Here is a 24,101-nt window from a genome sequence, read left to right on the forward strand (position 1 = left end):
GGTATTTGTTTTTCTATTTCTGACTTCACTCTGTATGACAGTCTCTGAGTCCATCTACCTCACTACAAATAACTCAATTTTGTTTCTTTTTATGGCTGAGTAATATTCCATTGTATATATGTGCCACATCTTCTTTATCCATTCATCTGTTGATGGACACTTAGGTTGTTTCCATGTCCTGGCTATTGTCAATGATAGTCATTTCCACAATGTTGATTGTTCCAATCCAAGAACATGGTATATCTCTCTGTTTGTATCATCTTTAATTTCTTTCATCAGTGTCTTATAGTTTTCTGCATATAGGTCTTTTGTCTCCTTAGGTAGGTTTATTAATAATCACTTGATTCTTAATCGTGTTTATATTTAATTATAAACATAAGACTTATTTTTAGAATAAAAAGAATGAAAAAATCTCCATCATGTGTCTTTGTTCCCAATAATCCCTTTCAGATAGATCTGTGAAGTAATACAGAGCACAGTGTCTACATACCTTTCATTTCAAAGGCCAAAAATAACAGTGCTTAAGTAGTGAGATCATTTCTATTAGGCTTCATGTTAGTATCAATTAATGAGTTAATCAGTCAAACGAGTATCTGTTGATTTAATCTCACCCAAATGAATGGGTCTCTGTTGGTTTATCAATGTGATGGAGCATCAGAGTTCAATGGGCAGGAAGAAAATTCTGCCCACATAATGTGAGTCTTCACTTTTCCTTCTGAATCACGAAAGTACCTCCCATTCCTACAGGCTTATCTCCATAATGTGTTTCAAGAGTCTGTCTCATACAAGTCACGAAGTTAAGTTTTCCAGTTCTTCTTTTGGCTTTCACCTCAATGACCTTTTAGTTCCTTGGAAAAATACCCTCGCTTACTAAATATTATTCTTTTTTATTTTAATTTTTGTTTGCATTGGGTCTTCATTGCTGCATGTGGGCTTCCTCTAGTCGCAGCGAGCGGGGGCTACTCTTTGCTGCAGTGCGCGGGCTTCTCATTGCAGTGGCTTCTCTCATTGTGGAGCACAGGCTCTAGGCGCGTGGGCCTCAGTAGTTGTGGCACATGGGTTTAGTTGCTCCACGGCATGTGGGATCTTCTCAGACCAGGGCTCAAACCCATGTCCCACTGCCTTGGCAGGCGGATTCTTAACCACTGAGCCACCAGGGAAGCCCAAAGTATTATTCTTAACCTTAGTTTTCAATGAGACTCTCACTCTGCCTGTAGTATTTTCTGAATCTTTTATAACTGGGTTACTTAAAGAGGTTTGGGACTTGGGTAGCTTTGGATTTTCTTAAGAAAACTACAGTGGTCGCAGTAAGCATTCAGATTTTTAGCTATCTGAGAACTTTTGGAGAATACTGCATTTTTAGAACAAAATCACCTTTCCAGGTTGGCCTTCACTGGCAAAAAGATTAGCCAGTAATGCAAACCCCAAATCATGGTATTTCTCACTGTATTTCTCCAGTAGGCACCCTCCATCTGCAGAGTTAACACGAGCAAAGTAACTTCCATTCACAGGAGGTTTGTGTTCACTTTCCGTTTGAGCAACTGGCGTAAACTCAGAATTGAATCCAAGAGTCGGAAACGGGCCTGCTCCTCCTCCAAGAACAAAAGCTCCAGGAAGCTGGATTTCTTCTGCGATTTTATTTAGATCATAATTTTTTTTTATTTATGAGGCAATAAGTAAGGCACACCTCCTACTTCTGCAATTCTAGTTTTCCCACAGATACCTCTTACGGGAAAGGTAAATGGCTCCTAAGTCAAATTAGGGCAATCAACTACAGAGACCTGGACATCAGCAAAGGTATCCGTTAGCCCCTTCTGCAGAACTCCAAACTCCGGAACTCCACACTCCAGAGGCCCTCCTTTCGACGTGCTGCCTCTCCCCTTCTGCCGAAAAGAGGTATTTTTAAAAAAGAGTCCAGGGTTTCCCTGGTGGCGCAGTGGTTAAGAATCTGCCTGTCAATGCAGGGGACACGGGTTCAAGCCCTGGTCCAGGAAGATCCCACACGCCGCGGAGCACCTAAGCCCGTGCGCTACAACTACCGAGCCTGCGCTCTAGAGCCCGTGGGCCATAACTACTGAGCCCACGTGCCACAACTAATGAAACCTGCACGTCTAGAGCCTGTGCTCCACAACGAAAGAAGCCACTGCAATGAGAAGCTTGCACATCACAACGAAAAGTAGCTCCAGCTCACTGCAACTAGAGACAGCCCGTGTGCAGCAATGAAGACCCAATGCAGTCAAAAATAAATAAATAAATGTATTAAAAAAAAAAGAGCCCAACCAAGAAGAAAATAAGTCTCCAGAAATAGAAGAGAATTTCTCTCAGTTGCTTCACCCTCTAGAAAAACTTAATAAACATTATGCATTCAGTAAAACAAATGCTGGAAGACAAAATGATTTTCAAATCCTATTTGAGATATAAACTGACCAAAGGGAACAGACTTTTTAAAAAAATTTTTACATAACTAAGAAATAAAATTTTAAATGACAGAGAACACAACAGATACAGCTGGAAATCAAATATTAACAGAGAGAAAAGGCGTGAGATGAAATGAATACACATGAAAAGGGCAGAGAGATCAAAGCTGAGGGAAGCTAACAGAGGTGGAGGCCTGTTGCAGGAGATGCAATATAGGCTTTTGGGGGTGTCCCTGGATTACAAAGCCCAACAGTGGTAATGTATTCAAAGACATGAAGCAGGAAACTTTCCCTGAAATGAAGAAAAACCTCTGAAACTTTATACTTAAAAAACATATGTTCCAAGAAACTTTTCTTTAAAATGCCCAACACCGAGATATACTGTAATTGAACAACTGAATTCCAAAGACAGAGAAAGACTTCTTCAAACATTGAAGCAGGAAAACAGATCAGGGAAAAGGAGGGAAATATTTGAGCTGATCTGACTTTTCCACAGAAACACGTTGCACCAGAAAACAACTTCCACAAAGTCCAGACGGGCCGTGGATGTGACCTGGAAACGTTACACGTAGGCAAGATGTTCAAATCAACACAGTGGGTAGATGCTCCACACACAAGAAGACACACATCCCTGGAGAAAACTCCTTGGGAGAGTTTTGGAAAGAGAACTGGAGTCAATTTTTTGACAGTGAGATCCAACCAGCGAGAGAGTAATCAAAAAAGAATTCAGACCAAATATACAACTACCCTACGACCCAGCAATTCCATTCCTAGAAACACCCTAACAGAAAAGAGGGCAAATGTCCAGACAAAGACCTGCACATGAATGTTGGAAGCAGCTTTATTCATTGTAGCCCAAATCTGGAAAGGACCCAAACGTGCATCCACAGGAGAAAGGACAAACTGTGACACATCCACACAGTAAACACTACCCAGCAGTGATGCATGAACTACTGGTCCACAAGACACTGATGGATCTCCCAGTGGAAGAAACCAGATGTACATTTTACAAGAGTCAGTTTTCCCAACTCAACTCACTTTACGTGACGATCAAGAACAGGCAACACAGGGCTTCCCTGGTGGCACAGCGGTTGAGAGTCCGCCTGCCGATGCAGGGGACGCGGGTTCGTGCCCCGGTCTGGGAAGATCCCACATGCCGCGGAGTGGCTGGGCCCGTGAGCCATGGCCGCTGAGCCTGTGCATCCGGAGCCTGTGCTCCGCAACAGGAGAGGCCACAACAGTGAGAGGCCCGCGTACCGCAAAAAAAAAAGAACAGGCAACACAGATCCACAGTGATAGAAGTCAGGACAGAGGTTACCTTTGGGGGCTTAAACAGAAGAGGTGCTGGAAATGGTCTGAGTGACCTGGGTGGTGATGACACAGGTGTGTGCACGTGTGAAAATTCCTCAGGGTGCACTTTGTGTGTGTTCACAGGGAGAAGAAAGGAGGGAGGGGAGGAGGGAGGAAGACCACCCGCCAGGTCACAGTCACACAGCAGAAAAGAGCGGCCCACCGAAAGTGCCATCAGGGTAACGGCTGATTCCAAACTCGGGGAAACTTCAACCACTGGGGACGAGGAAACCCGAGGCTAATCCAACAGCAGCCGTCAGTTATTTCGTAGTGAGGAGAGTGGAGCACAGATACTCTGCAGCTCCAGGAGGCGATCTGGAGGGAGAATCAGGTAGCGTAGATGCTTGGCTGCAGGGAAGCCCGCAAGCCAGGGGCAACGCAGAAGGCATCACCCCCAGGTTCCTACAAGCAATGTCAAGCCCCACATCTCTGACGAGGGGAGCGTGACATTGTTCTGAAATGAAGGCGCTCCGACAGCAAGGACCCACGTGCCCGGCGTGTTCAGTTCCCTTTGCTGCTCTAACAAGTTGCCACAACCTGAGTGGCTTCGAACAGCACGGATTTATTCTCGTACAGTTCAGGAGGTCAGAATTCTGAAATGGTTCTTACTGGACCAAAATTCAGGTGTATCAGGGCTGTCTTCCTTCCCCGAGGCTCTAGGGGAGAATCTGCTTCTTTGCCTTTTCCAGTTTCTAGAGGCTGATGCATTCCTTGGCTTGTGGCCCCTCCCTCTATCTTCAAAGGCAGCAAAGTCATCACTCCAACCTCTGCTTCTGGCCTCACATTCTCTCTCTCATCCTCCTGCCTCCCTCTTATAAGGACCTCTATGAATACATGGGGCCCATTCAGACAATCCAGGTTAATTTTCCCATCTTAAGATTCTTCATCACGTCCACAAAGTCCCTTTTGCTACATAAGGTGACATATTCATAGGCTCCAGAGATTAGGACTTGGGCTTCTTTGGGGGCCATTATTCTGCCCACCGCACCCAGAGACTGAGCTTCATTTATGCAACATCTCAGAGCCTCGATCTCAGACTTCTGATTGGTCCAGGGTGGGTCACACGCCCATCCCTCATCCAATACCCAGGAAGAGAGGAGGGAAATTCTGGTGGGCATCTCTGAACCATAGCAACCAAGTGGATCCGTGCTCAGCTAACTCCAGAGGGGACCTGAGAGAGACGACAGGACCCACCCGAGCCACATCCCCAGGTCCCTCACCAGAAGCTGAGCTGGCCTCACATCATGGGTCCTCCTTAGCCAACCAGGCAGGACAGCAGAGCCGGCCGCCCACGCCTCCAGCCCTGTCCACACCTGCTTCCCTGCCCTCATTTTTGCTGATCCTGGGCCAGCAGACGAGTGAGGCTGCCAGCTCTTGGCACAGTGCTGGTGTCCCCCGAGGCCGGCGAGGTGTGACGGTGACTTGTTATGAGGCTAGCATGGGGAAGACTGGACTTTCTCACCCCTGGTGTCTGGAGACAGCTGCTCTAAATTCCCCTGAGCTCCCAGCCCAGAGGGAAGGAGAGCAAAGCCAGAAACGTAAAAGAGAAGCAGATTCCCGGTGCTGAGAGCCAAGGGCCAGGGCCCCGGCTGCTTGGAGGGTAGCTCCCCGCTGCTAGGGGTAAAACCCAAGCCCCTCCCACGCTGACGAGGCCGGGCGTGGTCTGGCTCATGGTCCCCACTTCTCCAGGCTCATCCTAGCCTTCTTCCTGCTTCAGTCTCCCCCTGCACCTTCCAGCCTACCTACTTTTGCCTACCTGGACCTGCTGCCTGGAACACTGTCCCTGCCCCATCCTTCCCCTGGCCAAATCCCACTCATCTTTCCAGTGTCGGGATACATGTTCCCTCCTCCTGGAATAAGGTCTGTCTGAACCTCGCAGACTGTGATATGCCCCCTCTCCACAACCCCTGGGACACATGCACCTGTGTCTTCACTTGTCTGTCTCCCTGTGTTGGGTCACAAGCTTCGTGTCCCTTCTCAGATTCTCCCAGGTGCCCCTTCCTTCCCTCTTGGATGACACCACCCCACACCTCCACTTCCATACGTGGATGAGATACCACACAGAGGGGACCCTGGCTTTTCTAGCAGCCCAGAGGGGCTGCATGAGGTGCCTGGGGAGGAAGTGTGTTAGGGGGGATTCCCTGAGCCGGGCAGAACGCCTTCTCCTTTCTCTCTCCCGTGACTCCTTGGAGATGCGGTTCCTCCTTGAAGCCCTTCCAGGGAAGTTCGTGTGCTGGGTGAACACACCTGCCGGGCAGCCCACTCTGTCCCTCCTCAGCACTTTGGGTGTGGCAGCCAGTGCCCTGCGACATCGCCCATCAAATCCTCCCTCACCACCTCACCTCCCTCTCCATCACCTCCACTGCCCTGGGCTTGCTCCTCCCCAGTACATCAGAAGTCACCTAATCCTTGCCTCAGGCTCTGCTTTCTAAAGGATCCCTGCTCTTTGAAGACAGGAACATGTCTTATTCATTATTTTAATCCCAGTGCCTGGCAATGAATATATGAGGAGTGATGTGTTCATTCATTTTTCTGACACTCACTTTGCCAATGAAAAATAAAAGCACAGAGGAGGTGAGTGGAAGCTCTCTTTTAGCATCCTTGGTCAGAAATTGATCTAATGGCTGAACTGGAATCCTTATGCTCTTATCAACAGGTGGGGACTTGAGAACCTCTTTTCACTTCTGTGAAGATGAACCTGGTTGATATAAATTCAGAGAGCTGGAAACACAAGAGGTTTCCTCTCCAGGCCTCGGAGCTTTCCCAACTGTCCAGAGGTGAATTAACCTTGACCTTGGACTTGTGCCGTCTACAAGGCACATGTCTTTCAGCTACATCCTTGCAGGTCCTTAAACCATGACACGTGGATGTATCAGCACAGTGACAGCCTCCCTGTACCCCGGGTTTGAGCTGCTTTTGAACCACGTGCCCCAATAAAATGACGCATAAAGGTGTCTGTTTCACATCCTGCAGCAAAGTGCAAGAAATTTCTCCAGATCACTTCCTGAAGCAAAGTCCCCTCCATTCTGAGAGGAGGCAGCCAGATGTAGCCAGTACACCTTGAGAACTTGGCCCCCTAGAGAAGGGACGACCCTCAGTGCCTCTCCAGCATGGTTGCATATCCAGTCATTCAAACAGAAGGCGAGTGACTTTTGCGCTTCTCTCCGGTAGTAACAGTGTGTTTTGTGATATTGCTTTTGTAAGTTTCCCAAGCATGACTCACAATTCTTCCATTTGCTTGGCTGTTTCCTAATAGTACAACCTAATTAAGCATGATTAGCTTTCAAATTGCGTTAGACAGAGGCCCCCACATATAGAGAACCCCGAATCTAATTAGAGGCCACCATGAGCATCGGAGAAGCCTGCAGACGTGACACCGCTCCACGAAGCATAATTGTCTGCTGGATTTTCTACTTCAATTTTCTTAGTGATGAGAGTTAAAAAAAAAAAAAAGTGGGAAAAATACTATGTTTTTCAGCTGCAGTGATAACTTGAACAAATAGCTTTGCATCCTAATGTAACGTATTTCCGGTAGACATTTCAGAAAGGAGGTGATCATAAAGTGTCTTATAAAGAATGGACGTGTCCCTTTGCAGATTTTCCCCTCCGTCCTTCAAAGTGACTTCATAACATTTATTTTATTTCTTTATTTTTCAACTAGCATGCTTGTATTTATTCTTATAAACTTACAAGAGCCATAGAAGCCTAAGCTAAGAGTTCTGGAGAGTACTCTGTGCTCTAAACACCAGACAGCGCCACTCCCATCTGGGCAGTGAGCCCGAGTTCTCCCCTCTGCCCAGGGTGCTGTAACCTGCAGACCCTCCCAGCACCCTTTACTGAGGTGGTTCCGGGCACTTCGGTGCCTTTATTGGTGATATTTTAGCCTGTGGCCCCTGTAGTCCCAGGTAATCAACCATTTCCACCCTTGCCGCACACCGTCTTGTGTTCAGTGTTCAAGGTAATGCCTCTCACACAGGGTCAAGCTCTGGAACATCCTCTAGGGACACGTGTGGCCAAAGACACCAGTGTTGATTTACAGCAAGACATTCCAGAGGACCTTGGCCTGGGGGTCCTGCTGCCACTGACTTTATAACATTCCCATGTTAAAATGAAGCAGCCACGGGACTTCCCTGGTGGCACAGTGGTTAAGAATCTGCCTACCAATGCAGAGGACGCAGGTTCAATCCCCGGTCCGGGAAGATCCCACATGCCACGGAGCAACTAAGCCCATGTGCCACAACTACCGAGCCTGCGCTCTAGAGCCCGCAAGCCACAACTACTGAGCCTGCGTGCCACACTACTGAAGCCCAAGCACCTAGAGCCCGTGCTCCACAGCAAGAGAAGCCACCGCAATGAGAAGCCCGTGCACCGCAACGAAGAGTAGCCCCAGCTCACCGCAACTAGAGAAAGCCTGCACACAGCAACGAAGACCCAACGCAGCCAAAAATAATTAATTAATTAATTATTTTAAAAATGAAGCATCCACAGCATTGGTGCCAAGACCCAGTCAAACTCCTGTTAGCCCCAAGCCTCCCGTGAGCTCATGCTGGAGGATTTCTTTTGACTGTTTCTGAAACAGAGAGGGACTTGGGGCAAAGAGAGGAGGCCCATGAGGTCCCAGCCCTGAGGACACCCCAACTTGGTTGATGAGATCACTGAGAGCGTAAGTGAGAAAACAAAGCAAGACTGGGATCCATCTCCCAATAAAACCCAAACCCAATACATGATTTAATTAGTTTGGGGACTGAAAGTAGAAAAAGTTCAGTGGTTGCTTTTTGGGGAAAAAAAAAAATTGGCTGGGGGCAGGGGGATGAGTCAATGCTCTTTCTGCCTGAAGTTTAGTGCAATGAACTTCATTTTCTCATGTTTCTGCTCCATTGGGCCGCCAGGAGCCGTCCACCCTCTCCGGCCAGGGGCTGACCATGCCCTCCAGTCCTGAGGCTGCTTTGGCCGCCCGGCTCCAGGGAAGAGACGTTTGGGGCTGGCTGGGCTGGGGCAGGCGGTCGGACCCACCCCTCCCTCCCGCGTGGGCGCGTGGGCCATCCAGAGGCGTGTTCCCTGGAGAAGGGACAGTTCTGACGTGAGACTGAGCTGGAGGCAAGGCGCAGGGGCTGGGAACGTAGTAATGGTTGGATGGTGGACAGCTGCTTAAGGGCCGGAAGTTGATGGAATCATTTGAATCGGGTCAGCCAGCCCCACAGTAGCTGTGCCTGTCCGCCGGGTCTCGCAAAGACCAGCACAGAGTCCACGGCCAGAGCAAGCAGCGAGGCATCACTCCCTGCCTTTTCCCAGAAGCACAGAACTCACACCACTCCGGGAGCCAGAGGCCCGGGGCTTTGGAGGCATTTAGGAACAGAGCCTCAGCCCGGCACTCTTGTTCCCAGATGCCACTGGTGAGACCGGCTGGTGGCTCTCAGGCTGCTGGAGGGGACCAGTGCGGCCAGACTCTGGAGGCCAGTGGATGATGGATGCTGTGCAGGGACGCTAGCTTCGCACATCTCACCTCGGGATCTTGTTACCCGTTCATGATGAGAGTGTTTAAAAAGCTTTATAGCGATTTGACGCCACAGTGACATCCGAGCACGTGACCAGTGCATAGCCAGGCCTGGGCACCAAGGGGTTACCTCCAGGTCTCTGGCAGATTGGAAACAAAATACCCAGCCCTTTGCCACACTTCCTGTGGGGAGCTGTAACTGGCAGCCTCCCCTCTGAACCTGCTCAAGGTCCCCACTGAGAGCACCCAGAAATGGGGGGACACGTGGCACGAGGGAGGGGGTAGGGCCAGCTTTCCATCGATCAGGCTGGTGCTGCCCAGCACCCGCCCCCACTTTGTCTTTAGATGCGCACAGGGACTTGATTCGGAGCCACAGGCTACGGTGGGAATCCGGGTAGGACCCTGTGTCCCTAGGTATCTTCGGGAGGCTGTGCAGCCTAGTGGTTCTCTGTGTGGGCCCTGGAGCCAGGGGGCTTGGGTTCAACTCCTTGGCTCTGTATCCTTGGCAAGTTACTTTGGTTCTCTGTGTCTCAGCTTACTGATCTGTGAAATGGGCCTCAAGGCGGGGGCACAGCTGGCAGATAGCATCAACTTGGTGCATGAGGCCCTGTGTCATTTTGTCCTTCCCCAGTGGGGGGGGTCTTCCCTCTCGAGGTCTCCCCACAAAGGCCACCTCCTCAGAGTGGTCTTCCATGACCCCCCTTTCTCCACTGGTCACCTTATCCCCTCCCATCACGTGTCACTCCTGGGTAGCGTATTTTTATTTGTTTCTTTATATGGCCTGTGGCTCTCCCAGTAGAACATGAGCTTCGGGAGAAAAGACTCCATCAGTCCTGCCTGTGGCCGCATCCTGGTGCTGATAGGTTCTGGGACAAAGGAAGTACCAAGAAATATTTGTGAACAAAAGACCAGATCTTTTCACGTGCCCATCCCGGCTTCCCACCCAGCACAGGTTGATCTGGGTCCCGTCACACCTGGGCCAAGCACAGGGGAGCACCCGGGAGATGCCGGATGCAGCTTCCATGGGTTACACACCCCCAGCAAACATGCAAGGAGCCGTCCTCAGGCTGGGTGCCAGGGCTCCTGGGCCTCCCGGGCGCCATCCCCCGTCAAACCAGTTGTGAGTGATCTGTACACGTTGCCAAAACAGAGCCTGCTTTCTTCAGTTCCTTACTGTGGAACGCTGTTTTTCAGACTCTCCGGAAAGCCGGCACCCAGAGAGGTGCTTTCCGCATCCCCAGATCCCCTCTCCCTTGAGAGGGAGAGTCGCAACGCCCCATGTCTGAGCGAGGAAAGGTTGGCAGATATCAGTCCCCGCCCCCCACCAGTTTTGCACAAGCAGTCTCAGAAGCCTCTGGAGGCTGTATGGGTTGACACCTCCCAGAGTTTCCAAAACGTTTGGCTGGAAACAGGAAAAGTGGAACCACGTTGTGATACAGAGGAAAGCTGAGACTCTGGGCGAGCAAGCTCCCCTGGACTTTGCATTTTCAGCAAAGAGCCTCCTTCAGCCCACAGGCCCCATCAGCAGCCAGCCTGGTCAGCGATGGCTCCACGGGCCTCCCACTTCTTGGACCCTCAGGCTCTTCTTCTGCTACATGGGGGTGATGAGAGTTCTCACCTCACCAGTTAATACAAGAGCGGCACGAAATGCCGTATGTGTCACGTGATGTACCTGCCATAAACCTAAGTCCCCTTCCCCCCGCACCCTGTATATTTGGGTGGTGGAGTACGTCACTGATAGGTTATTTTCTCTATTTAAGAAGGTCTATCTCTTTGACTTCATTTCTGACCACCCACCCCGTCATTCACTGACTTTATGGATTCTCCAGTAAGACAAGCTCATTCCTACCTCAGGGCCTTTGCACTTGCTGTCTTCTCTGCCTGGAGCTCTTCGATATTTTCATGGCCACCTCCTGATCATTGTTCAGGTTTTATCTCAATGTCACGTCCCTAGAGTGGCCTTCCCTGCCCCTTCACCTCAAGAGTCCCCAACCCCTCCCCCCAGCCCAGCTTCCTGCTCTGTTTTCACGACTTCCTCATGGGTGGTAGCTACAGCAAAGATCTGCTTCTCCCACTAGAAGGTGGATTCTCTCCTTCCAGGAGGACAGAATCCACCTTGAATGGAATCTTTTTTTAAAGCTTCAAGCAAAGCACCAGGCTGTGCTCTCCACAGCCCACCCCAGGAGCACTGCAGTTCTTGGGGGTCATGATGGGGCAGGTGGGGTGCCCTGGTGGAGTGGGTTGCTGCGAACCGTGGGCTGGATAGGACCGCCCACTGCGGGGCAGGATCCCCACCCAGGGAGGGTTTCTAACCACCTTAGCTGAGGCAGGTTTCAGAAGGGACCCTTGGTGGCCATGGTGGAGGCCATCCACATGCTCTACCCGGTCTGCTGCCCGGGGGCCTGTGGGACCCCTGGGGGAGAGAGAAAACCGGGAGTCAGGAAACAGGAACTCTGAGCACATCTCAGCCACTCACTTGCTGTGTGAGTTTGAGCAAGTCACTTCCCCATTCTGGGTCTCAGTTTCCTCAACAGTAAAATGGACAGAGTAAGACTGATGCCAGCTTTGCCTCCACTTGTGCCTCTTCCCAGCTGTGCTGTCCTGAGGGAGTCACTCCACGCACCTGGGCACATTCCCTAGAATCTCAAATGGGATGAGACTTGTATCCACCTCATAGAATTAAACTAATACTGATACTAATACTGACAGAAGCTTCCTTGCACTTAGTAAGTGCTCAGTAAATATCCAGCTCATGATCAGAGACTGGGAATCTGCTCAGACCACTCCCAGGAGGAGGAGGAAGGACCTCCACCATGAACACGGCAGGGGATGCAGAAAGATTTTTTGTAAATGGTGGCGAGGCTGGAAAAAACAAAAGAGTGGACCGGGAGGAGGAGTAGAGGGTGTGTTTCCACCTGGGCTGGTCGGTGGGTGGGAGCTGGTGCCCGCTTTGGACACAGCTGGCATTTTTAGCACCAACCTGGGGTCTGGACCTCTTGGCTCCCAGCTGCTCATTAAGTGAAGCCATCTGAGTCCTCGAAGCGGGACAGGTAACCAGCAAAGAAACCAGGATGGCTGGGAGACCCACCCCTGACACATTCCTCCCTTCTCAGAGCTTTGAGGGGGTCAGAGAGTTTGGGGACCAGGAAGAAAGCGTAGTCTGGGAAATATTAACTGCACACCCACAGCTGACCAGATGGGCAGAACCCACAAGTGACTTCCAGGCGAGTCCGGGGCTGGAGAGTGGCTCAGCCAGAAAGCCGCCTTCTAAAGACTCGACCACAAGCAAACGTGAGCCATTATTACGAGTGTGGCAAAGTCAAGGCTGGACAAGCCTAGTTCTTTCCTGAGTCCTGTCGGCAGGAAAACCATCCAGAAAGTATGCACTCAAAGCCCTTTCTTGTGGAACTTCAGAAGGCAAAGGGGTAGAGTGGGGATGAAAAGACCCAGATTTTGGTCTCGGCTGTCTCCTAGCAGCTGTGTCACTGTGGGCAAGTCGCTCCCACTCTCTGTATCAGTGTAAAAAGGGTAAAACTAAGGACTAAGAGGCCCCTAGAGGCTGTGCCATTGTAGGATTATATGATTCAAAGGCTCCTTGGCATCTGACTTTTTTGCTCTCTCTCTGAAAACCTAAAGGGCAGTGGGGGGGGGGGGGGTTGTTTGCACAGAGGAAATCAAAATCAAGTTCTAATCCTTTAGGTTTTCAAAAGCCATGCCTAAATCCTGAGATTGCCAGGAATCTGTCCGTTGTAAGAGACAGAAAGCCCAGCTCAAACCAGCTTGAGCAAAAAGGCATGTTTATTTGTTCCCGGAATGTAAAGATGAGTTGGTTTCAGGAATGGTGGTATCCAGGGGCTCAAATAATGTCACCATCTTGTTTTCCCTCTCATCCCAGTTCTGTAATTCAGAACGACATTTACCTAGTGGGAGCTAATCCACCCCTCCAGGCTAGCACCTATTGTCTTCAGCGGCCCTGGTGGAAAGAGATTTCCTTTCCTGTTTGTTCCAAGGAAACTCCCAGGATTGCTTTGGATTTGCCAGCCTTGTTCGCATGTCCATCCCTGAACCAATCCCTGAGGTCTGGGTTTAAATCCAGTCCCACCATTTACTATATGTGACCTAGGATGAGGAACTTAGCTGCAGTCAGTTTCCCACGGCTGTGATGACAAATTACCACACACTTAGTAGCTGGAAGCAACACAGAATTATTATCCTGGAGTTCTGGACGTCAGAAGTCCAAAATGGGCATCACTGGGCTAAAATCAAGGTGTTGGCAGGGCTGATTCCTTCTGGGGGCTCTAGGGGAGAATCCCTTTCTTTGCTGTTGCTGCCTTCCAGAGCCGGCCCCCCGCCTTCACTGTGGCCCCCTCCCCCACCTTCAAAGCCAACAATGGCCACCGAGTCTTCCTCACATCACATGACCCTGACGCTGCCCACCCGCCTCCCTCTTTGACTTGTGAATACCGCTGGGGCACCTGATAACCCAGGATCGTCTTTCCATCTCAAGGTCAGCTGATCGGCAACTTTAATTCCACCTAATCTTCCTTTTCCACGAAACGCAACACGTTCACAGGCTATGGGGATTCGGCTGTGGACAACTGGGAGGCCACTATTCTGCCCTCCACACTCACCTCACTGCCCTTGTCTGTAAAAGTGGACAGTAGCATTTGTCCCTCAAAGGATCACGCTGAAGCTGAAAAGAGAGCCCTCAGCATAGAGCCTGGCACACAGTAGGTGCTCAACAGGTGGACAGGTCACCCACCAGCCTCAGAATTGGTGGACTCACTCACGAGCATTTCCGAGGAGCTGCATAGTTATGTTGGAAGAAAGGCAGCACGTGGTTTGGGTGACAAACAATGTAGAACAGAATAAGGACTCAAGGGTGCGATGCCCCACATCCCGGGGCTCCCTCTGTGACTGCCATTTGGACAAGGTGGAGAGTGTATGTTTTTCCAGACACCACCCCATGGGAGGGCCCAAGAGAGAAGGAAAAAGGTCAGAGCCACCCAGGAGGGTGGTGGCAGCTCTGTAACAAGGACCCCGGGGCTTACTGACACCTCACCCCCCTCGCCATCCCTCTGTCCACTCGTCCCAGATTAGAAGTGCAGCACCCGGCGGCTGGAGCACACGGGGCACTGGGCACACGTGGCTGCTTTATCGACAGTCTGCATCTGAGTGACAACGGGATGCAGAGAGGTTTAGTGAGGGGGGGTCCCAGCTGCTCTGCCAGCCCCCACTGTCCTGGTGGCCATACGGGGCTCCGCCGTGGTCTGGCAGCACCTGGCCCGGGACACGGTCAATGCTAAGGAGATGTTTGGTGAATGAAGATGTAGCAGGGAGAGAACCGAAGGTGGAGTCCGAGCGTCGGTTCTGCCGCTGCCCGGCTCTGAGCCTCAGTTTCCCCATCTGCAGGTGAGAGGACCCCTCGCTGCTGACCACACAGTGTGCCCTCTTCAAATGGCCGCTGCAGGAGGCACCAAGAGTGGCAAGGACTGTCCTCATCCTCAGCTGTCTCCCAGCCTCGGCCTCCGTGGATCTCCAGTCTGGGTCCCATGGGAACTACTGGGGTTGAAGAGACTGATTCTGCCAATTCATGAGCCCACTTTATAAACGAGGACTTTGAGGCACAGAGAGGGGAAGGAACTGGCTGAAGATCACACAGCTTAGAGGAGGGCGGGTCAGGTGCCCCAGCCCCAGCTTCAGCATCCCAGTGGAGTGACCAGCAGGAGCCTGCTCTGCTTACCTTTCCAGGTGGCAAATAAGAGAGAAATATGGCCAGACAATGGGAAACACCAACCCGACCCCATCCCTTACTCTCTTTCCCTTCCCTGCCCAATGTTTCTGAGAGCTTAATTGCAGGTTTAATGATCCCTCTTACACAGTCACTGTCGTTCTAACAGTGGTGCGAGCCTCTGGTAAAGCCCTCATCCCAATCAACCTTGTTTTTATTGATTTGTAAGCAGCTCAATTGTCTGGGAAAAGACAGCCCACCAGCCGACATCTCTCGGTCCCACTGCATCACGGTGACACGCAGCGGCTGAGGCCACCCACGGGTAGTTGGGGCCTCTGTGATGTATGTCCACAAATGCACAGTAAATGACACCCCGTAATCTGGGGGGACAGGCGGGAACCATGCTGCATTGGCTGGAGTGTTGGAAATAATTCTGCATCTCAACATTTCTCCATGTCTAGACAAGAAGTACTGCCTGCCTGCCTAAAATATTAAAATTTCATATGCTACTCCCAGAGAGGCCCTTTGGTTGTAAACACACAGAGACAATTTGAGTTTTCTTTCTTTTCCTTCAGGTTTCCTCTTTATAGCCAGTTGTGTAGGTTGCAGAGCTGGAGAGGCACCGTGAATTTCAGGATCCGGGTACTCCCCACCTTCTCGTTCGCGTCCTGGTTTCACGTCTGGTACAAGTCCTACATCTGTCACTCGGCAGTTGTTTGCGCCCTCAGTTTCCTCATCTGAGAAATGGTGGTGATAATTCTGATCTCACTGGGTAATTGTTGGGCTGGATGAAACATTAAACAAGATAACCTCTGTGCTGGGTTGAAATGTCCTCCTGAAGTCCACATCCACCTGGAACCTCAGGATGTGATCTTGTTTGGAACTAGAGTCCCTTCAGGTGTATTGAGTTAAATAAGGCATCCTGGAGCAGGGCTGGCCCTCATCCAATATGACAGCTGTCCTCAGAAGGAGAGGCGAGAGAAACAGAGACAGCAGACACTGAGAGAGTCAACTAGTCAGTTCAGGCTGCCATAGCAAAAGACCACAGATGGGGTGGACAGGGGGTGCTTAAACAACAGACATATATTTCTCACAGTTCTGGAGGTCACAAGTCCAAGATCAGGGTGCCAGCATGCAAGTTCTGTGGTGTCTTTTCTTATAACGGCACTAATCCCGTCATGGGGCCCCACCCTCATGACCTCATCTAACCCTAATTACCTCCCAAAGACTCCACCTCCTAATAACATCACATTGGGGGTTAAGACTTCAATATACAATTGGGGTGGGGGACACACTTAATCCATAACAAACAGAGAGGAGAAATACACAGAGAGAATCCATGTGATGACAGAGGCAGAGATTGGAGTGATGTGCCTACAAGCCCGAAATGACAAGATATGTCAGCAAACACCAGGACCCAGGAAGAAGCATGGAAGGATTCTCTCTTCAGAGAAAGCCTGGTCCTGCCAACACCTTGATTTCAGACTTCTATCTTCAGAACTATGGAAGAATAAGAGTCTGTTGTTACGTCACTCTATTTGTGGTTACGTTGTTACAACTGCCCCAGGAAACAAATACAATAATGATTTGTGGAATACTTGGCACACGCAGGCACCCATCCTCACAACCATGCTTTGAAATATAGAGATGACTATTAGCCCATTTTGCAGATGGGGAAACCAAGCTCCCAGGCACTCAAGTGACTTGCCCAACCTCATACTCCGGGAGTTCCTCTACCCCTCCTGCTTGGCCTCACCCACAGCTCAGGAGAGAATCCTGGGCAGGAATGGGAAGATGCTCCCTGCCCTCAATCCCTCCTGCCCTGCCACAGCTGCGGTGCCTGTGTCTGTGTTCCCCAGGCCAGAGCTCATCTTACTCCTGGAATGCAGTTCAGTACTTCTGGGAAACGATGTTTCACAGAAGCCTAACACCTAAGTCCAAGGGGCATCCTGCTGGATTCCTCAACAGATATTAACGGAGCACCTACTTTGTGCCAGCCTCTGTTCTAAGCCCCGCAAGCCGTCAGTGAGCCGGACAAACCAGGGCCTGCCCTCTGGAGCTCTGTGTTGCGATGGGGCACCCTGAGGAGTCTGGACTGGGGGCAGAGGAGGGGCTTCCTGTCGGTGGTGACCGCTGCACTGAGAACTGGGGAGGTTGGGCAGCTGAAGCAGGGCTGGGAGGTGGCAGTGATGGAGAACTCTTGTCTGAGGAAGCAGCAGCACGTGCAAGGGCCTGTGGGTGGGAGATGGAGGGTCCACATGAGGAGCTGAGAGGTCCAGTGCACCCGTATCCTGGGCGTGAAGAGATCAGGAGGTAGGAGAAAAGAGCAGAGAGGCAGGACCCCAGCAGATGGGGCTGGGTGCCGGGACTGTCCTGAAGGCTGTGATGAGCCACAGAAGGGCTCATAGAAGGAGCATGTGTGCAGTTTGGAAAGCTTGCTCCCCCAGGGAGGCACTCTTCCTTCCAGCCTCCATCTTTCTACATAGGCAGGGCTGGGGGCTCCCTGGGTCCTCCCTCCACAGGTGGGGCCCAGGACCTCCTCAGAGGCTCCCAGCCCTGAATGGGGAAGCCTGGGGTTTGCACCTGCAGGGGCGTCTAAGGTCACAGTGAGGGGTGGTACCAGACAGGAGGGGACAGACAAGGGCAGACACCTGAGCAGGTATCCACAGAAGGCCCAAGGCACGCGGCCACCAGTCCACCTGCAGAGGAGCCAGCTGGTCAGGGCAGCCCCGCAAGCCGGGAAGGGGAGCCGGGTGGGCCCCATAACCCAATATGACCAGTCCGTCCATGAAGACACGGACACGCAGGGAGAGGGGCACGGGATGACGGAAGCAGAGACTGGACCGGCGCAGCTACAAGCCAAGGAACACCAAGGATGGCTGGCAGCCACCAGAAGCCAGGAAGAGGCAAGGAAGGAGACCCTACAGCTGCTGGAGGGAGCACGGCCCTGCCCACACGCCTTGGTTTGGGACTTCTGGCCTTTAGAACCCTGAGAGAACACAGTTCTGTTGTTTGAAGCCAAGTTTGTGGCACTTTGTCACAGAGGCCCGGAGGAAACCGGTACATATTTTCCAGATAACGACTCTGGGCCTCCGTAGAGGATGTGAACAATGTCAGGTCACACGCTGGGACCAGTAGGACCCAGCCTTCCAACTTGGGTTGACTCCCACCCCTGCTAAGGCCATGTCTGTTCAATTAAATGTTCGTGGAGCTCAAACAAGACCTGTGTCCTCAGGAGGGGTTCCCAGACTGCCCCGGCCCACGGTGGCCTCACCTCTCATGAGCGTAAAGCCCACCTGGGGGCAGCACCCCATGGATGAACTCACCCTGCTGTGTGGCCCTGCTTCGCCTTGAACTGCCCCACTGCTCCCCTCCACACACACACTCACACACACACACCCATCCCAACAAGCATATGCACACATCCGTGCAAGGCACACACACACGGCCAAGAAGAGTGCAGGGAGCTCAGTGATGATGTGGGTCGATGTCCTTTGAATTCCCACTTCCCAGCTCTGCTGCCGCTGTATGGCGATACACGTCAGCCAAGTCCCGGCAGACACGGTACAACACCTGCAGCCTCCTGCAAACGCACGAGGGCAAGACAGAGTCCAGTTCTGAGACACCAGGATGGAAAAGATCCGGAACATCAGTAAAATGGAGACGCTGAGGCTCAGGAAGGGGGAGGGCTCGCTTGGCCAGCAGGTCTGAGCCTGGGCAGAGAGGGGGACCCAGCCCCTGTGACCCCCTTGGCAGGCTGCCTGATCTCAAGGACATGGCAAGTTACCAAGCGCTCGCTCTGCTCCTTACCAGCTGGGCCATCGGCCAACAGGTGGGTGCTGGGCACCTCTCCTGGGGCCAGCCCTGGGCCAGGCTCGGGGGCTGCCTGATGGGCAGGATGGAGCTGGCTGCTGTTCCCAGGGATGCACAGCCTAGCAGAGCAGAATGACACTAAATAAACACAGGGTTGCATCTCACACACACAGCAGACTTATGGGGGGAGTTGTGTATAAGCATTCAGCTTCCCCAGGAATAAGCGTGGAGGGAAGTGCCCATCAGGAGGGGCCGAACCCTCCAGCACGCGGCCCACAGATCTGAGCCAAAGGCTGAGCTGCCATCTCCTCAGTTACTCTGCTCAGAGCTGAGCACCACCCAGGTGAAGGATGACACTACAGCTTAAAGATGTCATTTTCCACACAACGTGGTCCCAAGGCCAGGGCTCCATCCGGCGCCCAAGCTCTGCATGGAAAGCATCGCCTTGTCCGCCTTACGCTATCAATCTTGGCGAATCCAGGCTCGGGCTGAGCCTTCTCCGTGGCCCGCAGTGGGCACTCCTGGTTGCCATACAGCATCCATTCCCCTGTTCCACTGCCCTCTCAGGGCCTTGAAGTTCCTGTGTGCACAGGATTGCCAGACAAAATACAGCATATCCAGTTAAATTCGAATTTCAGATAAACAGTGAATAACATTAATAAGTTTAGATATATATCCATATCTATGTATACTTGTAATATAGAAATGTAAATATAAATTATAATCCATTACATGTACAGCTTAATATATATATATTTGTTGATTTATATGTTGGACATTCTAAAAATCTTGTACTCAAAATTCTTCATTGTTTATCAGGAATTCAAGTTTACCTGCCCCCTGCTGAGCATGGCACATGTTCTGTTCGGGGACAAGCCCTGGCCAGGTTAGACAAGCAGCCCTGGGTCCCGGTCCAGCCACAGGCCCTGCTTCCAAGATGGGCCCCTGGCCCCAGACGGAAGTGAACTGCTTGGGCTCTTGCGGAAGCAAACTTTCTCTTTCCTACTATTTTAAACCTGGAAGAAAACAGCGACAAGAGACACTGACTGTCACCTTTGGCCAAATGCTGGCTGGTCTGAGGATGATGTCAACACAGCAGACACAGAGGGACAGGTGGGGGACTCTGGCCCAGCCGTATTGCTGGAGCTGCTAAAGCCACAGCAGCTTCTGACTTTCTAGGTTTAGCAGGTCCCCAAACCTTCCCTTCATTATTAAAGTCAGTTGGAGTTGAGTTTTCTGGGGCAGCCAACCCACGCTGCCTGTCTTGTGCGTGGGCTTGTCCGTTGAGCCCTAGTCTCCCTAATGAAGGTGAGTCCCCAGAATTAACATCACTCAGTACCCGGGCACCCGCGGGCTTTTCCAGCAACAAAGCATCCACTCCAGGGGCCTCCTGGATCTCACTCTTCTTGTTTGGGCTCGCCGACCTTGGCAATGCGTATGGCCTGTTGGACCCAGGAGCCCTGCCAAGCTTTGGTCTCCACCGTCTCTGCACTGATTTATCTTCTCTAGGAATTCCTCACCTGACTGCGGTCCAGGGTACAGCATCAGACACCCATCGCCGAGCCTGACTGACAAACCTTCACGAGGGGAGCAAGAGGAAACTTGCCTGACTGTTTCCGACACACGGAGCCAGGGGCGGCTCCCAGCCAGGGAAGGCGTTCTCGCTTCTGGAATTCTTTGGGTGTTAAACAATGGAACAAAAATCACGAGTGTCTCCACAGGCCCAAATGGAAAGCAGAGCCGAGAGGACCCTCACCCTTAAACGAAACCACCCATGGATCTCGCCCCAGCTGGCATTCAGCCGTGTTCTCCTTGTTTCTTTTCCTGGTTCTGACCCCAGACCAGGCAAGAATGAGGGAAGCTAGTGTCAGCGCAGGCAGAGAATCCATCTTCTACCCCGCAGACTGCATGCACGGAAGAATCTGCATGAGAAACGAAATGTATTCCTGGGGTTGGAAGAGGCGGCAGCCGTCGCGGTGGGGCTTAATTTTTCTGAGGCAGGCAGTGGAGTCTCTTTGCTGGACACTCAGTCCTCACAAGGGCCCCCAGCTCGGATCAATGCGGGGCACCCAGGTTTCCTACTGTTTTACAATTATAAACGCATCACACGCTTGTCGGAACAAGCCAGGTGACCAAGATGCATGAAGAAGAAGTTGACTTCTCCCGTCCCGCCCCTCCCCCACTCCCAATCCCACACTCTCCCATCCACACCTCTTCTCTGTTCCCCCCGCAAACACCCCTCGAAGACCCCGCAAAGTGTAATCGTGCAATAAACACCACTCAGAACTGTTTACAAAACCTGTGCTGGCATCTTCCCAGATCTGTTCATGTGGCCCTAACTTGTGACCTTCCTTAGCAGCGAATATCCCTCACTGTACCCTGCGCAGGACATTTAGGCTGTTCCTGGTTTTGTTCTGTTAACTACAAACCACCCTGCCGTTGACATCTGTGTATGCAGGTGTGAAAGCCAAGAGACTGAACAATTGTAAGTGCGCGGGCACCATCCTGTCGGAAGGAGGTGGCCTCCGATGTCTGGAGTGGGCAGTCAGAGGAGGCCAGCTCCGAGAAGAGCACCTGGGACGGTGAAGTCCCCAGGCTTTTATTTCTCTAAGATCCATTTGTACAGATGGGATTTTTCAGTTAGGGATGTGCACTCTTCTTTTAATATAAATCACCAGCATTTCTTTTTCTGCAAATGATACAAAAATCTTACATTGACCTATATGCAAGGGGCCTCGGGGCGGAGTGAGCTGAGGGCCTTCGTGCATAATACACGCCGTGGGTTGTGTCCACAAGCAGGAAGGCACTTTCTTTGCAAAGATGGGTGGCGTGTGAACTGCAGAGGAGAAGAGAAGACAGCGGGACCTGCAGAGTGATGGGTCCCACGTCGTCACCCACACGCCACCAGGCCACTGGGGCGGGGGAGGGGGGCTGGACCGGGCTGCACCAGCCCAGCAAATGTCCCGAGGACGATGCTGAGTGACCACAGCTGATTGCTGTTTGGAGTCCTTTGATCCTTTCAAATACACTGCTGAAAACTCCTTATTTGTATGTATGCAAAAGAATGGAGTGAATCCAAAAATGTTGGGAGCTGCTATTCTAGGCCAACTCTGCATGATTGAAGTGTAATGCAAGCCACATGTTAAAGTTTCTAGTAATCCCTTCTAAAAAAAAAAGAGGTAAAAAGGAAGAGGTGGCATCATTGATTTTTGGCCACGCCATGTGGCTTGAGGGATATTAGTTCCCCGACCAGGGATCAAACCCAGGCCCCAGCAATGAAAGCACCGAGTCCTAACCACTGGACCGCCAGGGAATTCCCAACATTAATTTTAATAATATATGAACTTAACAGAAAATATCCAAAATCTTATCCTTTCAACGTGCAAGCCAATTGTTGACATTTTCACTTGAAAATACCAAGACTGTGAAATCCACCACGTATGTTATACTTGCTGTACAGCTCAGTTCAGACCAGCCACATTTTAAGAGGCCTTACTGGACAAATCTAGAACGTTCTGGGTTTGGAGGACCACTACATGCATCCACCCAATGGGTACTTACCGAGCCCCTGCCCCAACCCCGGGGTTTGCTGTGCCCTGAGGAGACAGACTGGGCCCTCTCAGCCCCAGGACCCTGTCAGGTTGTTCCCAGCACCTATTTAAAAGCTTCCACGATGGGATGGAGGTGCCCCGTCACCCCCAAAGAAATCAGTTATTAGAGCAGCTTTTCTGTCCTTTTCAGCCCCTAAAACTGGTTCTGCCTTTTGGAAGCACAAGAGATGCACCAGCTCCTTCTTCCCCTCGGACCTTCACTCGTTTGTCCATCTCTCGTTCATTCAGCAGTATTTACTGAGCACCTACAATGTGCCAAGCTCTGTTCTCGGCGCCGGGGGTACAACTGTGAATGGAACCGACCCAGTCCTCGCACTCAGAGCTCAGAGCCGAATGGAGCAAATATGCAAACAAGCAGGTAGTTATAAGCCCAGGAGAGGCCTGGGGGAGCCCCAAGGAGGGGGCCTCACCTGATCTTGGGAGCAGCAGTCTTGCCAGAGGAAACAGTCTTGAGATAAGACTTGGGAGGTTAGGGCAGTTATCTTGGGGGGCAGGGGGAGGCGGAGGCGTGCTTGTAGGCAGAGCGGACAGCACGTGCTAAGGTCCAGGGGTGAGAGGGGGCCTCTGGGGGGCCTGGAGCTCTCCCACAGCTGAGATGCAGACCTGTGCTAGAGGCAGAGAGGCACGAGACGGGTGGAAGGCGTTGAAGGAGTCGGCGGGGGCTGCACAGGGCATGCTGAGGAGTTTGGAATGGTCTAGATTTTATCCCAGAGGCACACTGCGGAAGGCTGGAAGACAGAGAGCCCTCCCACGACTTGCCCCCAAGCCTTCCCCTCCCTCTCCCCCTCCCCATTCCCCCCTCAAATAACCAGGCATCCAGACCCTGGGGCTCCCTGGTTTTTCCAGCTGTTACAGTTTGCCAGGAGCTGGACCCCTGGCTTCTCTGAAGGGCTCGGAGGTGAGGGATTGAGGGGTGCCGAGTTCACCCAGGACGAGGGCTACCACCCTCCTCGCTGGCGTCCTCCTTCCCATCCTGCCCCGCAAGTCCATTCTCCACAGACCGCCCCCCCTCCCCGCCCCTGGGATCTTCTCAACAGCCAGACAGGCCCCATCCCTTCCCACCGCCCTCCCAAGGCCAACCAGACCCATGTGGTCAGCCTCGGCCCTGCTCCCGTGTCCTCCCTCTAGGCCTCACTACTCTCCCACCACGTGGGCCGTCTTCCTTTTCCCCAAACATTCTGAGATGTTTCCCACCTCAAGGTCTGTGCACGTGCCGTTCCCTCTGCCTAGAATGCTCTTCCACACCCGACCCCTTGCCGGCTGCTCCCTGAGGTCCTCAGGTGTCATCAAAGCTGGCGTCTCCTCCAGACACCAGAGGTGGCGCTTCCGCCCTTGATGCCTTGGTGGCACGGCCACGGCCTGTCATTACTTTGTGTTCACTGTCTGCCTCCCCCCAGCCCCCCAGCAGACTGGGAGCTCCTGCTGTCACACCCCCAGCATCGAGAACACTGCCAAGCACAGAAGAGGAAGCCAGCAGATACGTGTTGAATGAATAGATGACGTTGTTCAAACGTTTCCGAGCCAAATGCTCTTCAGCTGTAAAATGATAATCCTAGTCCCCCCTCCCCAGGGTTTTCGGGGGTCCTGAGACGCTGTGTGTGAAGCCCTCGGAGTCAGGTGCGGCCAGTGGCGACTGCTCGGTGACCGCCAGTCCTCACGCCACCTGCGGCTCCAGCTAGCATGAC

General features: G+C 52.0%; 1 pseudogene; it reads right to left on the reverse strand.

Annotated features, from left to right (window-relative positions):
• Positions 1-638: 638 nt before the first annotated feature.
• Positions 639-19,344, reverse strand: LOC116739854 (annotated as a pseudogene).
• Positions 19,345-24,101: the final 4,757 nt, after the last annotated feature.

The sequence above is a fragment of the Phocoena sinus genome, chromosome 15 (genome assembly GCF_008692025.1).
Source record: "Phocoena sinus isolate mPhoSin1 chromosome 15, mPhoSin1.pri, whole genome shotgun sequence".
Taxonomy (NCBI): domain Eukaryota; kingdom Metazoa; phylum Chordata; class Mammalia; order Artiodactyla; family Phocoenidae; genus Phocoena; species Phocoena sinus.